Below are 16,571 nucleotides of genomic sequence, written 5' to 3'. Positions count from 1 at the left end.
GGCCTAGAGAACACCAAATAGAATTGACCAGAAAAGAAAAACTGCCCGCCACATAATAATTAAAACACAAAACATGCAGAACAAAGAAAAATTATTAAAAGCTGCAAGGGAAAAGGGCCAAATAACATTTAATGGTAAACCTATCAGAATTACACCCGACTTCTCAGCAGAGACCATAAAAGCCAGAAGGGCCTGGACAGAGATCCTGCAAACCCTAAGAGACCACAGATGCCAGGCCAGACTACTTTACCCAGCAAAATTATCAATAACCATTGATGGAGAAAACAAAATATTCCATGACAAAAACAAATTCAAACAGTACCAATCCACAAACCCAGCTTTACAGAAGGTACTAGAAGGAAAACTCCATCCCAAAGGGTCAAGCTACAACCAAAACTACCCAGGAAATAGATAACTATCCCATGGCAAAAACACAACTACACAAACGCTCGACTAAAAACAACATCAAAATTAAGACTCTTAACAGTCACTGGTCATTAATATCTCTCAACATCAATGGCCTCAATTCTCCAATAAAAAGATACAGACTAACTGAATGGGTATATAAACAAGATCCAACATTCTTCTGCATCCAAGAAACACATCTCACCCATAATGAAAGGCATTACCTCAGGGTAAAAGGTTGGAAAAAAATATTCCAAGCAAATGGTCACAAGAAGCAAGCAGGCGTAGCCATTTTATTATCGAACAATATAGACTTTCAACCAAAATTAATCAAAAGGGATGAGGAAGGACACTTCATACTCATCAAAGTTAAAGTCAACCAAGATGACATCACAATTCTGAACATCTATGCTCCCAATACAAGGGCAACCACATTTGTAAAAGATCTCCTAAAAAAGCTTAAACCACACATCGATCCCCACACAATAATAGTGGGAGACTTCAACACCCCACTCTCACTGAAGGATAAGTCATTGAAACAGAAACTAAGCCGAGAAATAACATCATTAACCAATGCCATGGGTCAAATGGATCTAACAGATATCTATAGAACCTTTCACTCAAACAAGAAGGAATACACCTTCTTCTCTGCACCCCATGGAACCGTCTCCAAAATTGATCACATCGTAGGTCACAAAGCAAGCCTCAATAGATACAAGAGGATTGTATCCTATCAGATCGCCATGCTCTTAGGCTGAAATTCAACAACAACAGAAATAACAAAAAGCCTACACGTACGTGGAAACTAAACAACTCTCTGCTAAATGACACCTGGGTCAGGGAAGAAATAAAGAAAGAAATCAAGGAGTTTCTGAAATTCAAAGAAAATGAAGGAACAACGTACCCAAATTTGTGGGATACATTGAAAGCAGTGCTAAGAGGAAAATTCGTAGCACTAAGTGCCTTTAAAAAGAAAGTGGAAACATTGCACATAAGCATCTTAACAACACAACTGGAAGCCCTAGAAAAAAAAGAAGCAGAAACACCCAAGAGGAGTAGACGCCTGGAAATAATCAAACTCAGGGCTGAAATTAACAAATTAGAAACTAAGAAAACAGTCCAAAGAATCAACAAAACCAAAAGCTGGTTCTTTGAGAAAATCAACAAGATAGACAGACCATTAGCCAAACTAACTAAAAGGCAGAGAGACAGTATTGAAATCAACAAAATAAGAAATGAAAAGGGAGACATAACAACAGACACTGAAGAAATTCAAAGGATCATAAGATCCTACTTTGAAGGCATATACGCCACAAAATTTGAAAATCTAAGGGAGATAGACGATTTTCTTGAACAATTTCACTTGCCAAAGTTGAATGAAGAACAGATAAATAAGCTAAATAGTCCCATTTCCCCTACAGAAATAGAAGCAATCATCAATGGTCTCCCAACCAAAAAAGCCCAGGGCCAGATGGTTTCAGTGCAGAATTCTACCAGACCTTTAAGGGCGAGCTAATACCGTTACTCTTCAAGCTACTCCAAAAGATAGAAATGGATGGAAAATTACCAAATTCATTCTATGAGGCCATAGTCTCATTGATACCTAAACCTCACAAAGACTCAACAAAGAAAGAGAATTTCAGACCAATTTCTCTTATGAACATAGATGCAAAAATACTAAATAAAATACTTGCAAAACGAATACAGGAACACATCAAAGATATCATTCATCATGACCAAGTAGGCTTCATTCCAGGCATGCAGGGATGGTTTAATATACGGAAATCCATCAATGTAATCCACCATATAAACAAACTGAAAATAAAAAACCACATGATCATCTCCTTGGATGCAGGGAAAGCATTTGATAAAATTCAACACCCATTCATGTTTAAAGTTTTAGAGAGATCGGGGATACAAGGCACTTTCCTCAACATAATAAAGGCTATATACAGCAAGCCAATAGCCAAAATCAAAGTAAATGGTGAGATACTCAAGGAAATTCCTCTAAAATCGGGAACAAGGCAACGCTGCCCACTCTCTCCATATCTCTTCAATATAGTACTCGAAGTTCTAGCTAGAGCAATTAGATAACAAAAGGAGATCAAAGGTATCCAAATGGGAAAGGAGGAAGTCAAATTATCCCTCTTTGCAGATGATATGATAGTGTACATAAGTGACCCTCAAAACTCCACCAGAGAACTCCTAAAGCTGATAAAAACCTTCAGCAAATTGGCTGGATTCAAAATTAACTCAAAAAAGTCTGTAGCCTTCCTATACACAAATGACAAGCTTGCAGAGGAAGAAATTAGGAAAACCACACCCTTCACATTAGCCACAAGCAATATAAAATATCTAGGAGTTACCCTAACTAAGCAAGTGAAGGACTTGTATGAAAAAAATTTCAAAACTCTGAAGAAAGAGATTGAAGATGACCTGAGAAGATGGCATGATCTTCCTTGCTCATGGATCGGGAGAATTAACATAGTAAAAATGGCCATCCTACCAAAAGCACTCTACAGATTCAATGCAATCCCTATCAAAATACCTACACAATTTTTTAAAGACATTGAAAGTTCAATTCTGAACTTCATATGGAAAAACAAAAAACCCAGAATAGCTAAAAAAATCTTGTACAATAAAAGGTGCTCCGGAGGAATCTCCATACCTGATCTCAAACTGTACTATAAAGCAATAGTACTTAAAACAGCATGGTACTGGCACAGCAACAGGCTGGTTGATCAGTGGAATCGAATCGAAGACCCAGATATGAATCCACACACATATGGTCACTTGATTCTTGACAAAGAACCCAAATGCATTCAATGGAAAAAGGATAGCATCTTCAACAAATGGTGCTGGTCTAACTGGAGATTTATGTGTAAAAAAATGAAACTGGACCCATATTTGTCACCTTGCACAAAACTCAAATCCAAGTGGATTAAAGACCTCAACATAAAACCAGAGACACTAAGCCACTTAGAAGAAAAAGTGGGAAAGAGCCTGGAACATATTGGCACAGGAGACAACTTCCTGAACAGAACACCAACGGCCCAGGCCTTAATGTCAACCATTAATAAATGGGACCTCATGAGGCTGAGAAGCTTCTGTAAGGCAGGAGACACTGTCAAGACAACAAAGCGACAGCCTACAGACTGGGAAAAAATCTTCACCAACCCTACATCTGACAAAGGTCTAATATCCAAAATATATAAAGAACTCAAGAAATTAAACACCACCAAACCAAATAACCCAATTGAGAAATGGGGCTTGGAACTAAACAGAGAAATCTCAACAGAGGAGTACCAAATGGCTGAGAAACACTTAAAGAAATGCTCAACCTCCTTAGTCATCAGGGAAATGCAAATCAAAACAACTCTGAGATTCCATCTTACACCCATCAGAATGGCTAAGATCAAAAACTCAAGCGACACCACATGCTGACGAGGATGTGGGGAGAGAGGAACACTCCTTCATTGCTGGTGGGAATGCAAACTAGTACAGCCACTTTGGAGATCTATCTGGTGCTATCTCAGAAAAATGAGAATAGGGCTTCCTCAAGACCCAGCTATTCCACTCCTTGGAATATACCCAGAAGATACTCCAGCACACAACAAGAAACTTTGCTCAACCATATTCATAGCAGCCTTATTCATAATAGCCAGAACATGGAAACAGCCTAAGTGTCCCTCAGTAGAAGAGTGGATAAAGAAACTGTGGTACATATACACCATGGAATACTATTCAGCTATTAAAAACAAGGAATTCCTGAAATTTGTGGATAAATGGATTGAGCTAGAAATGATCATAATGAGTGAGTTAACCCAGAAGCAGAAAGAATCAAATGGTATATACTCACTTATATCTGCATACTAGCCCAAGGGGCATGTCCCACAAAAGCCTTCACTTACCAGGAAACTGGGACAGAGGGGAAGGCATCCTATTGGGACTCTAAATGAGAGACGCATGGGAGAACAGCAAATAAAAGGATACAGAGGGTCCTAGAAATCTATAAGTAGAACAATATGATAGGCAGATTTGGGCCCAGGGGTCCCGCTCAAACTAAGGCAGCAGCCAAGGACAATCCAGGAGGTAAACTTTAAACCCCTTCCCAGATCTAGCCAATGGTCAGAATATTCTCCACAGTTGAGTGGAGAGTGTGATACGACTTTCTCACGTACTCTGGTGCCTCACATTTGACCATGTCCCCTGGAGGGGGAGACCTGGTGGCACTCAGAGGAAGGACAGCAAGTAGCCAAGAAGAGACTTGATACCCTATGAGAATATATAGGGGGACGTAATCCCCCTCAGGAACAGTCATAGGGGAAGGGAATAATGGGAAAATGGGGGGGGGGGAGGAATGGGAGGATACAAGGGATGGGATAAACATTGAGATGTAACAAGAATAAATTAATAAAAAAAATGAAAAAAAAAAAAGACCAATAATGACTTTTGACCACCTCTGAATGAAAATAACCATTTGTAGATCAAGTTAGCAAACAGCAACCTATATAAACCCCACACCCCATGTGAGGGAATGGGGCATCATTCTCTTAAGGTTTCTTCAGGTTCAATTGGGACAAATAATATCTTGGAATGGGCCCCTCAAAATTGGAGAGAATGGTTAAGCTATCTAGTGATTGTGTTTGTGGTTCAGTTTCTTAATGTTGAGAGATTCCATCTTGCCCAGGGCTCTTTTTGGTTGGAAGACTTTTGATGACTGCTACTATTTCCTTAGGGGATATAGGACTGTATAATTTGTTTGCCTGATCTTGATTCAATGTTGGAAAGTGGAATTTATCAAGGAAATTGTCCCTATCCTTTAGTTTTTCAAATTTTGTGGCGTATAAGCTTTTGAAGTAAGACCTAATGATTCTTTGGATTTCCTCAGTATCCATTGTTATTTCTCCGTTTTCATTTCTGATTTTGTTAATTTGTGTACTCTCCCTTTCTCTTTTACTCAGTTTGGCTAAGGGTTTGTCTAGCTTGTTGATTCTCTCAAAGAACCATCTCTTGGTTACATTGATTCTTTGAATTGTTTTCTTTGTTTTTATCTTATTGATTTCAGCCCTGAGTTTGATTATTTCCATCCATCTACTCCTCTTGGGTGTGTCTGCTTCTTTTTTTCTAGGGTTTTTAGGTGTTCCATTAAGTTGCTTATATGCAATGTCTCCTGTTTCTTTATGAAGGCACCTAGTGCTCTGAATTTTCCTTTTAGCACTGCTTTCATTGTATCCCAAAGGTTTGGATATGTTGTGCCTTCATTTTCATTGAGCTCTAGGATGCCTTTGATTTCTTTCTTTATTTCATCCCTGACCCAGTTGTCATTGAGCAGAAGATTGTTCAGTTTCCACATGTTTGTAGGCTTTTTGTATTTCTATTGTTGTTGTTGTTCAGCTTTAGGCCATGGTGGTCTGATAGGATGCAGGAGATTATTTGAATTTTTTGTATGTATTGAGGCTTGTTTTGTGACTAATTATATGGTTTATTTTGGAGGAGGTCCCATGTGTCACAGAGAAAAACGTATATTCTTTTCTATTTGGGTAAAGATCTCTGTGAATGTCTGTTAGGTCCATTTGATTCATGACCTCTGTTAGCTTGATTATTTCTCTATTTAATTTCTTCCTTGAGGATCTGTCCATTGGAGATAGTGGGGTGTTGAGGCCTCACACTATTATTGTGTTGATGTCAATGAGTGATTTAAACTTTAAACATATTTCTTTTACATATGCAGGGTGCCCTAATACTTGGGGCATAGATATTTAGAATGGTGATGTCCTCTTGGTGGATTTTTCCTTTGATTAGGACAAAGTGTCCTTCTCAATCTTTCTTGATCAATTTTAATTGAAAGTCTATTTTGTCAGATATTTAAATGGCTACTCCCACTTGCTTCCTGAGACCATTTGCTTGAAAAAAAATTTTCCAGCCCTTTATTCCCAGGTAATGTCTATCTCTGTTGATGAGATGTCTTTCTTGAATGCAACATATTGAAGGATCTTTTCTTTGCATCCATTTTGTTAGCCTGTGCCTTTTTACTGGGGAGTTGAAGTCATTGATTTTAAGAGATATTATTGACCAATGGTTATTGGATCCTTTTATTGTGGAATTAGTGGTGATTGTGTGTGGCAGTGTCTATTTTGGTTTTGCTGATGTGCAATTATCTGTATGCTGCATTTTTGGGGTGTGACTGATCTTGTTGTGATGACGGTTTCCTTCTACTATTTATTGTAGGGCAGGGTTGGTGTTTAGATACTGTTTAAATTTGGTTTTGTCATGGAATATCTTCTTTTCTCCATCTATGTTGATTGAAAGTTTTGCTGGATATAGAAGTCTGGGTTTGCATCTGTGGTCTCTTACTTTCTGCATAACCTCAGTCTAGGCTCTTCTGGCTTTCATAGTCTCTGTTGAAAAGTCAGGTATAATTCTGATTGTTGTAGCATTATATATTATTTTGCCTTTCTCTCTTGCAACCTTTAATATCTTTTCTTTATTCTGAAGATTTAGTGTTTTGATTATTATATGCCAGGATGAATTTCATTTCTGCTAGTGTATTTGGTGTTCTGTAGGCCTCTTGTATGTTCAAGGGTATCTCTTTCTATAGATTGGGCAAGTTTTCTTCTTTGATTTTCTTGAAGACATTTCCTCGTCCTTGGGACCTTGCATCTTTATTTTCATCTACTCCTATAATCCTGAGGTTATGCCTTCCCATGGTGTCCTTGATTTCTTGGATGCTTTGTGTCACCAATTTTTCTGTTTTAAGATTTTCTTTGAGAGATGTATCCATTTCTTCTATTGTGTCTTCAGCACCTGAGATTCTCTCATCCATGTGTTGGATTCTGTTAGTTATCCTTGTCTGTTGGATTCCTGCTTTCTTTTTTAATTGTTCCATTTCACTCTTTTTCTCGATTTGTGACTTTTTAAATATTGTCTAATTCTGTTTTCATGTTTTGAATTATTTATTTAATTACTTCATCTATTTGATTGTGGTTTCTTGTTTCTCCTGGATGGCTTCTATTCAATTGTTTGTATTATCTTTGAATTCTTGGAAGGATCTATTCAGTTCCTCTTTAGGGTTCTCAAGTAGCTGTGTAAGCATGGTGTTGAAGTCATTTTCCTGTGACTCTGCTATAATAGGGTATCTATTGGTTTCTGGGCTTTCTGGTGGAGCCATAATGTCTTGATTTTTGTTATTAGATCTCTCATTCTTTCCTTTAGGCACATGCTTAGAGGGCTTATGCTTTCTGAGCTGGTGGTCTCAGGGATGAGTACCTTTGATAGGGAACTGTTTTCTATAATAGCTTCTCAGATTCTGCCTTTCTGTATTTATGTTTGTTTGAGCTCTGCCACCTAGAGTCTGTGGTTTTATAGGGCTCCTCTGGCTGTTTGTCTCCTGTGAGGGATTCACCACACAATGAATCTGTGATTTGTGTGTCAGATGCTGTGTGACTTCTATTTTGTTAATCTTTTGCTTTGTAGGCAGGCCACTCTGCCTTGATGCACTGATCAGTCCATCAGTCTGACCTTCACTTTCTCCATGCTGGTTACAGCCCGGCACTGAGACAAGGCGCTGGTCCACTCTCTGTCACCCACTGTTGCTGCTCACAGTCCCTTGCAGCCCCTGTTGCTTGATATTTCCCATAGCCATCTTGGAATCCTCCAGGAAGATAAACTTATTATAAGTGGCTTTAGGGTTTTAGCAGTTTCTTTAGAGAAAGAAAGAGAATAAAATACATTTATACATATATAATTAGATTTAGTAGAGTAACTTACAGACTGTGGTCCAGCTCACCTATTTCAAAAATGGCTGTCTAGCATCCAAGAATCCCTTACTTGTTCAGTCTACAAAGATGGATTTCTCAGTTCTTCAATATATGTTGTAATTCCAAAGACATTGAAGAAATTGACTCAAATACCAGGGAAGAAACAACCTAACTAGTAAGAGTAAGAGTAAGCTGGTAATGAACTAAGACTTCTTTCTTCTATGTGCTTTTCTTAGACTGCCAAAAGATGTGGCCAAGATTTAAGGTGGGCCTTCTAACTTCAATGAAACAATTAACTGAAAATCACTCATAGGAATGTCTACTGCCTGGGACTTTTCCTTAATTCCATATATAGTCTAGTTAACAACTAAGAATAGCCATCAGAAATCTAAGTACTTCGATCATGGCAGCACTACCACTATGCTTGGCCACCCATCTTCAATATAATGATTGAACAGACAATGGAACTCAGACAACAAAGATTTATTCAGTATGGCCATATTGGGAAGAGAAACAAAGGAATATATCCAGTCATCTCCAAGTCTATCTGATAGTTTAAACACAAGATTTATGTTTAAACAGGAAATGGAGTATTTATGTATAACTAAGCAGTCCTGGTCAAAGCATGGCACTGCCAGTAACAAAAATGTTCTCTCAGCCCTTGTTCTGTACTGAAAGTTGTCACAGGTGTGTGATTTTCTTTTTATTCAGAAGCTATTTATGCCTTCAACTGGTACCAGAGTTTCAGCCTTATTGTTGTTTAAATATAAAATATCTTCAATAGGCTCATATATTTAAACACTTTAGTCTCCAACTGGTAACACTGTTTGGAAAGGTATTAGAACATTTAGGAATAGTTATTTCCAACTATTCGCATACAGTTCTACAATGAAATCAGCAAAACATGCAACAGATTAAAAATTTTACAAATATGTACAGCTTGGGAAAGTAAGAACTAAGAAAGATAATGTTGCAGCCAAGGCATGTACTGTTAAAAAAAATCATAATTGTTAAATATATTATCACCTTTAAGAGATGCTTTCTGCTCTGTCATCAAACAGTAAGTAAGATGCCCTGAGGGCAAGACTTAAACCATTAAAAAAATCCCATTTATGAAATGTGAGCCTAAGAGTTTTCATGATCATCTAAAGCAATTACCTGGAAAAGTTTATTTCTAATTTTATTTTTTTCCAGCTTTAGCATACTGAAACTTCTGCAACCATAGTCCAAGAAGATCAGGAATAAGAACTTACAAATGTCACCCATGCAGTACTTGTTTACAAACCATGACTATGAAAGATTTAGGAGCTCATAGATTCTTCTTTGTTTAAGAATGCTACTATGGTTAGACCAAGAAATGTGTGACAAGATTGGACATCTTGTGAGGAATGTTTGAAAGACCATTACTTAAATATGTAAAATTAAAGTCTGTGTTGCAGTGGAAATCCCAAGATATTAGAGATGTCATAGAAGTGAGACCTCTGTCTACTAATATTGAATACAGAGAAGAACAAGTCAGATCCAGAGAGAGGGGGAATATGTTGGAATTTCAATTGTTGGACCGACCAAAACTCTTTGAAACTGAAGCCTATGAGAAGGATGTGTCTGTAAGGTACTTGATATTTTTACTGCTGTATTTTGGTTTTATCTTGGTCCAGTCATCTTCACTATTCCCCCATCCTTCCTCTTTTGAAGAAAAATGAATATTTTGTGCCATTGTCCATTAAAACTATGTCATTTTTGCACAAGGACACAAACTATTACCTTGACTCTCAGAAAAGACATCATACTTTGGACTATTTTCTACAGACTTCTGAAGACTGGAGATGCAATATAATCAACCAGCTTCCCCTACCACCACACATTCGTTACTTATTCTAAAATTTTCTTCACCATCATGGGATTTATCCTGCTGGAATTATAAGTGAAAATAAAAGCTTTCTTCTTTGTCTTTTCTTTTAACTTTTTTTTTCATAGCAGTCATAAAGAAAGTACTAAAAGCCTTTCCCTCCCCACAACATGTGATGCCTCAGAAACTCCATTTTATATTTTTGTCTCAAAACAGGATTTCTCTACATATTCTGGCTGTCCTGGAGCTCACTGTTTATATCAGGCTGGCCTCAAACCCAGAGATCTTCTTGTCTCTGGCTCCTGAATCCTCATATTAAAGGGGATAAGTCACTATACAGGCTGAAATTTCAATTCTTTAGGGTTAATTGTTCCAGTAGTTTGATCAACAAAGGAAAGGGTGGAAGTATCTTTCTTTATCCTTGCTCCTGATAACATAGTTGCAGTAGATCAACAGAATAAGGATTTTGTGCAAGAAAACAGTAGCCAGCCTTACAATAACTGAGAAAACCCACTAAGTATTTGCTGTAAAATCAAGAATGAAACTGTTCTTAGTTAATGTAATGCTTAAAGCAATGAGACAAGGGGAAGAAATTAAACTGATATAAGTAGAAAAGGAAGAAGTTAAATAATCTATTTTGCCAATAATTATTACCTTATAATTAAAGTTACCTAAAATCACCAGGGAACTTGTTCATTAGATAAATACTTCCAGCAATATAACAAGGACACAAAATGATGATAGAGAAATCAGTTTATTTCCCTTTCTGAAGAAGAAATTAGGAAAACAATTCAACTCCAATAGCCTTAAAAAGGACATGATGGCACATGCCTGTAATCCCAGCACTCAGGACGGCAAAAGCAGGTGGATCTCAGTTAGTTTGAGGCCAGCTTGGTCTACAAAGAGAGTCCAGGACTGCCAAGGCTAAACAGAGAAATCCTGTATTGAAGAAGAAGAAGAAGAAGAAGAAGAAGAAGAAGAAGAAGAAGAAGAAGAAGAAGAAGAAGAAGAAGACTTCAATTTATAAAAACAACATTGAAAAACTAAACAAGAGAACTGAAGACACAAGGTTCTGAAAAGATCTTGATAAAAAGAAGTAATATTTGGAGATGTTTATATTACTGAGAGCAATCTGCAGAATCGTGCAAATCCCATAAAATTCCAGTGATATTACCTTCAGAAATACAAAATAAAATATTAGTATTTATTTTAAAATAAAAAAACAGAAAATTTAGGTTTGTGAGAATAAATTATCTCAGATTATTTAGCATACCCTACAGTAACAATAACAGAAAAAATTGATATTAGCACAAAGCAGACACATAAACCAATGCAACAGCAAAAAATAAATGCATGCAGCTATCTACTACAATTTTATTCTAGACAATGTTCAAAAACTTATGTGGTAGAAAAAAGACCTTATTCAATAAATATTGCTTTGCAAACAGGATAGCAGATGTGAAGGAATGAAACTGGATATCTGTCTGTTATCCTGTACAAAAAATAATAATTCCAAATTAATAAAAAAATACTTACTATTAGATATGAAACTCAAAAATTAATTAAAAATTTAATAAAACAGTTCAAAACATGAGCATAGGTAACACATTTATAAATAGGACTCCAATAACTCAAATAATAAATACAAGAATTAGATGTGATTATATTAAATTAAAAGAGTTTTGCAGAACAAGGGCAACAGCTGCCATAGCAAAGAGATAAGATACAGAATAGGAGAAAAAATTGTCATATTTCTATATGACAAAGGCTTACTGAGGAAATGTACAAAGAATGCAAATATTAAACATTAATGAAACAAATCATCCAGACAAAAAGGGGCATATGAATTGAACTGGCAGCTCTCTGAAGTACAGTAGCCTATAAATATATTAAAATGATAACTCTTTTGAAATCAGGAAATTTCAAATCAAAGAACACAGAATAGCTATCATTAAGACAGTAGACAGTAAACAATGAGGGACCTGGAGGGATCAGGAACTCCACAAGACAATGGAGCCAACAAATCCAGCTGAAGAAAGGGGGTACTGCAGGGACTGAAGCACCAACCAATGACCATGCATAGTTTGGTCCTAGACCCTAGGCATAGATGTAGTCAATAAGCAGCATAGTATCCTTTTGGGTCCCATAATATGGGGAGTAGGAACTACTGCTGACATGGGCTCTGCCCCCCATACATTGATTGCTTCTCCCTGTCAGGCAGGTCTTGCCAGGCTACAGAGGAAGAGGATACAGGCAGTCCAGATGAGATTGTAGGCTGAGGTAAGATGACAGAGAAGAGGTCGCTTTCTGAAGACTAGGGGAGGGAGGCAGAGTGTATGACAGAGGGAAGGTGGTATCTGGAGACGATGAGGGAGGCAGCTACAATCAGGACATAAAGTGAACAAGTTAAAAACTAAAAACTAAAAAAGAAAGTAAGCAGCAACAAATGCTATATTTCCAGACCCAGAAATACAAAAGAAATATTCTTTCTAATATAAGCGTATGTTGTATTTGAATCTTTAGATATATGTGTGTAATTTAGATTGTAAATAGAAATATTATCAAATAATGAGGAAATTAGTAAGGGAATGGTGGAGGACTGGAGAGATGTCTCAGTGTATAAGAGCTCTTGGTGCTCTGGAAGAGACCCTAGTTCACTGGCAAGTGACTCCTTGACAGATAGCAACTACCTGTGACTATAGTCTCAGAGGATCCATTGCTTCATTTCACCTCCATGGGCATTATACACACTTGGGATACAGACATATATGTTAATGAAATACTCATATACATACAAACAAAACTCAAAAAAATTCAGAAAAAGTATCAAAAGTGTTCCATGGAGGGATTTGAAGGTGAGGGAGATAGAATGCACATGGTTGTGAGATTTATAAAGCAAAAATAAAAGCAGAGGTGTAGATGGGAGGACTGGATGAAAAACAGAGTCTAAAGAAGAATAATATTGTGGACTTTAATGAAAGCCATGTAGAAACCTACTGCTATAGAAGCTTCTGAAAATATATATATATATCAATATATAAAGTATTTAGATGGAATTAACATATAACCTCACCCCCAAAACACATATGGGTAGACCATATGTCCTACACTGGAATTTAACACTATTATTCTGCTAAGTGTTTCTCTTTATACCCATAGATCAGTTCATCTTTCAATCCTCATCAGAGAATCTTCTTTTTGATGTAGACAGCAACAAATACAGTGATGTAAAACTGGTTAACATTAATAGAATAAGGGATTGTAGAGCATTCAGCCCTAATGGAAGGTTTATTTCGTAGCTATTTTTCTCCAGCATCAGGAATCATTGCAGATGAGCGACTGAAAAAAACTGTAAGAGTGAGAAGTAATGTATGACTGCAATGAAACATTATGTTTTTAGGTGGCAACATATTTTCACACATTAACTCCTAGTGCATGGATTGTGGGAGGGAGCTTCTGAAGTCCCACCCCAAGCAGTGTAGCTACTGCCAATTGGTGCCTTCAGAGTTAGGTAGGATCAGTTTTCAGAAGGGATGTGACCCTGGAGAGACTGTCTTCATTAGATGGTTCTACATCCATGCACAAACAGCAGTAAATGAATTCACTAGTTTAAAAATAGAGAAATCACATAAACTTAGGATGAAATACTTATGGAAAGATAGGAGGAAAATCTGAGGGGAGGGAAGGTAGCTTTTGTAAAATGTTAAAGTTAAATAAAAATTTAAAAAGTAAAATAAGAAATGTCATATTTAAGAAAACAAAAAAAAAAAAAAAAAAAAACAGGCACCAAATGGTCTGTCCTGAAGTAGAATTATAGAAAGCAAGCAGGTTATATTTTTGAATATACATGTATATACATACACTTATGTGTACTTAACAATTAATGAAAATTAATGAATTTGAAAGAGAGCAAGGAAGGATGTATGAACATATTTGGAGAAAAGAATGGGACAGAAAAATGTTGTAATTGCATATGATATCAAAAATTAAAAGAGAGCACTAAGGCAGATCAAAGTGTGGGAAAAATTCCCCAATCTCCAAAGATGGCAGAGGAAGAGCCCCAGAATGACTCAGACAAAAGTAGATAGAACACAGATTGGGATCCATAGTTATATTTTAGAAGAGAACTTTGTGTAAGAAAGAAGATCTGATGGGGTAAAGGTGGCACAAAACATGTAGAAGTGGCTAACAAATGACTGGTCCATCTTGAGACCCATGCCACAAGAAGAAGCCGACCCCTGACACTGCTTGGAGGACCAGGAACCAGAGCTTGAATAGCACAGAGTCCTAGGAAAGAAAATTATTTTAAATGATATTCTGCTGTACTCATACACAGAAAAACTCTGTCTTGAAAAAAGAAAGAATAAAGAAAAGAAATCCACAACTGGTCAAAATACAGACAGTATGTCACAGTAGGGTGCCCAGCCTAAATGGATACATCTGCTGTGTAGCCCTATACCTAATAATCAGAGAACATTATGAAATATAAAGTGGGAAAAGACAGAGAACCCAGCTAACTCTTGTATAAGATAGTGTCTTCTAGGTAAGAGAAGGACAATGCACTTATAAAATCTCAACTATATAGTTTCCTAAACAAGACCTATATAAAGACAACACTGGACAACAATCAATGGCTTCTGAGAAAAGGAGAATCAGTTTTCTTCAGGCTCATTCTCCATGATAGGTTTTTGAATCAAAAATGCTTAACTCTAAACACAAGTACATAAAAGCAACACTAAATGAACTCAATGGGTTATACATACACACACACACACACTCACACACACATGCACACATGATATGTAGCAATAATTATTATACAAGTAGGGATGAGCTTCAAAAGTTTTGGTGGAGGAAATGGTAAGAATTATAAGTGGCCCAGGGGTCCCGCTCAAATTATGGCTCCAGCCAAGGACAATACAGGCAGTAAACTTTAAACCCCTACCCAGATCTAGCCAATGGTCAGGACATTCTCCACAGTTGAGTGGTGTCTGACTTTCACATGTACTCTGGTGCATCACATTTGGCCATGTCCCCTGGAGGGGGAGACCTGGTGGCACTCAGAGGAAGGACAGCAGGTTACCAAGAAGAGGCTTGATACCCTATGAGCATGTACAGGGGGAGGAAGTCCCCCTCAGGTACAGTCATAGGTGAGGGGAGTAAGAGGAAAATGGGAGGGAGGGAAGAATGGGAGGATACAAGGGATGCGATAAACATTGAGATGTAATATCAATACATTAATAAAAAACTTGAAAAAAAAGAATTGTAGGTGGGAGAGAAAGGGGATAAAATTACATGAATACTGTACCCATCTATAAAATTCTCAATAAAACTAAAGAAACTAAATTTAAATTAAGAAATTTAACCTTTCAAAGATAATATAGAGAAGTGGGAATGAGGGACAAATAACATCAACGTTGTTTTGATAATGCTTCATGAAACCATATTGTTTCATATTTACCTAAAATTATTCACAATGCTGATCTGATCTGAAAGCTACTTCCTATAATTTAGCTTCCAGGGTAGCAGAAAACACTGTGCAAGCTGCCAAGGTAGGGAAGCAATTAAAGAATCCTAACCAGCTGCAACATCTGTAGACCACATTGACCAGCATGATAAGATACCCATAAATGTTCAAAGAGTGACACTCACATATTGTTGGTTACCAATAGGGGTATAATTGGACTAAAGACCACTCAACAGGTGGGAAATCAGGCTTAGCTTTGGAAACCCAGCCAGCTTCCTGGGCCTAATATGGTGATGGATCTTAGAAAAGAACCTACTATTGTTATTTTACTAGGCCAGCATATTTTCCTAACTACATTAGAAATCTTATCCTTACCCACCTCCCATAGATAAGTGTAGCTGTCACTTTTAGAAAATAAGCTTCTCTTTAAAGTAGTTGGAGACAATCATAGAAGACCACAACTGGACACAACTCAGAAATCAAGAGACAAGTAGGAAGCTCTAGCATCTATGACTCAAAGAACATCAATGAAGAGTGGGTAGGAAGACAGTAAGAGCCAAAATTCTTTGAAGTTTGTTGCAAAACAATGACTCCTAGAAATAGCTGCACAAATAAGATGATGCCAATGTCAATGGACAGACTAAGGTGAGAACAAGAAAACCCCATAGAGTTCCATTCATAGACAAAGAACTACAGGCTACTAATGACTGCTAGGGGAATTCAAATTAGACTTTTCCTGTGATGAATTACCTTATTGGTTGTCCAATGCAGAATACATTTTAGACATGAAACTATTTATACCAAAACTACAAAAAATACTTAGGGAGTTGTATTTATATATTTGTAATATATATGTGACATACATTAAAATATATATTACAACATATACTATATACATTACAGTCCTAGTCTAAAAAGATTCTATTAACGTGATAATACATGGTGGGGCATGGGACTGGTTAGAGACAGGGTACCTGGAAGAGCTTGAGGGAGGAAAGAGAAGGCAGAACATGATGTAATTCTATTTCAATTAAAGATACAGCTCAAATCAAAATAATTTAGGGCATGAGAGATGGCTTAGAGATTAAGA

This window comes from Acomys russatus, chromosome X, assembly GCF_903995435.1.
Source record: "Acomys russatus chromosome X, mAcoRus1.1, whole genome shotgun sequence".
Taxonomy (NCBI): Eukaryota; Metazoa; Chordata; class Mammalia; order Rodentia; family Muridae; genus Acomys; species Acomys russatus.
The sequence above is the reverse complement of the archived record's forward strand: the minus strand, read 5'-3'. Positions refer to the sequence as shown.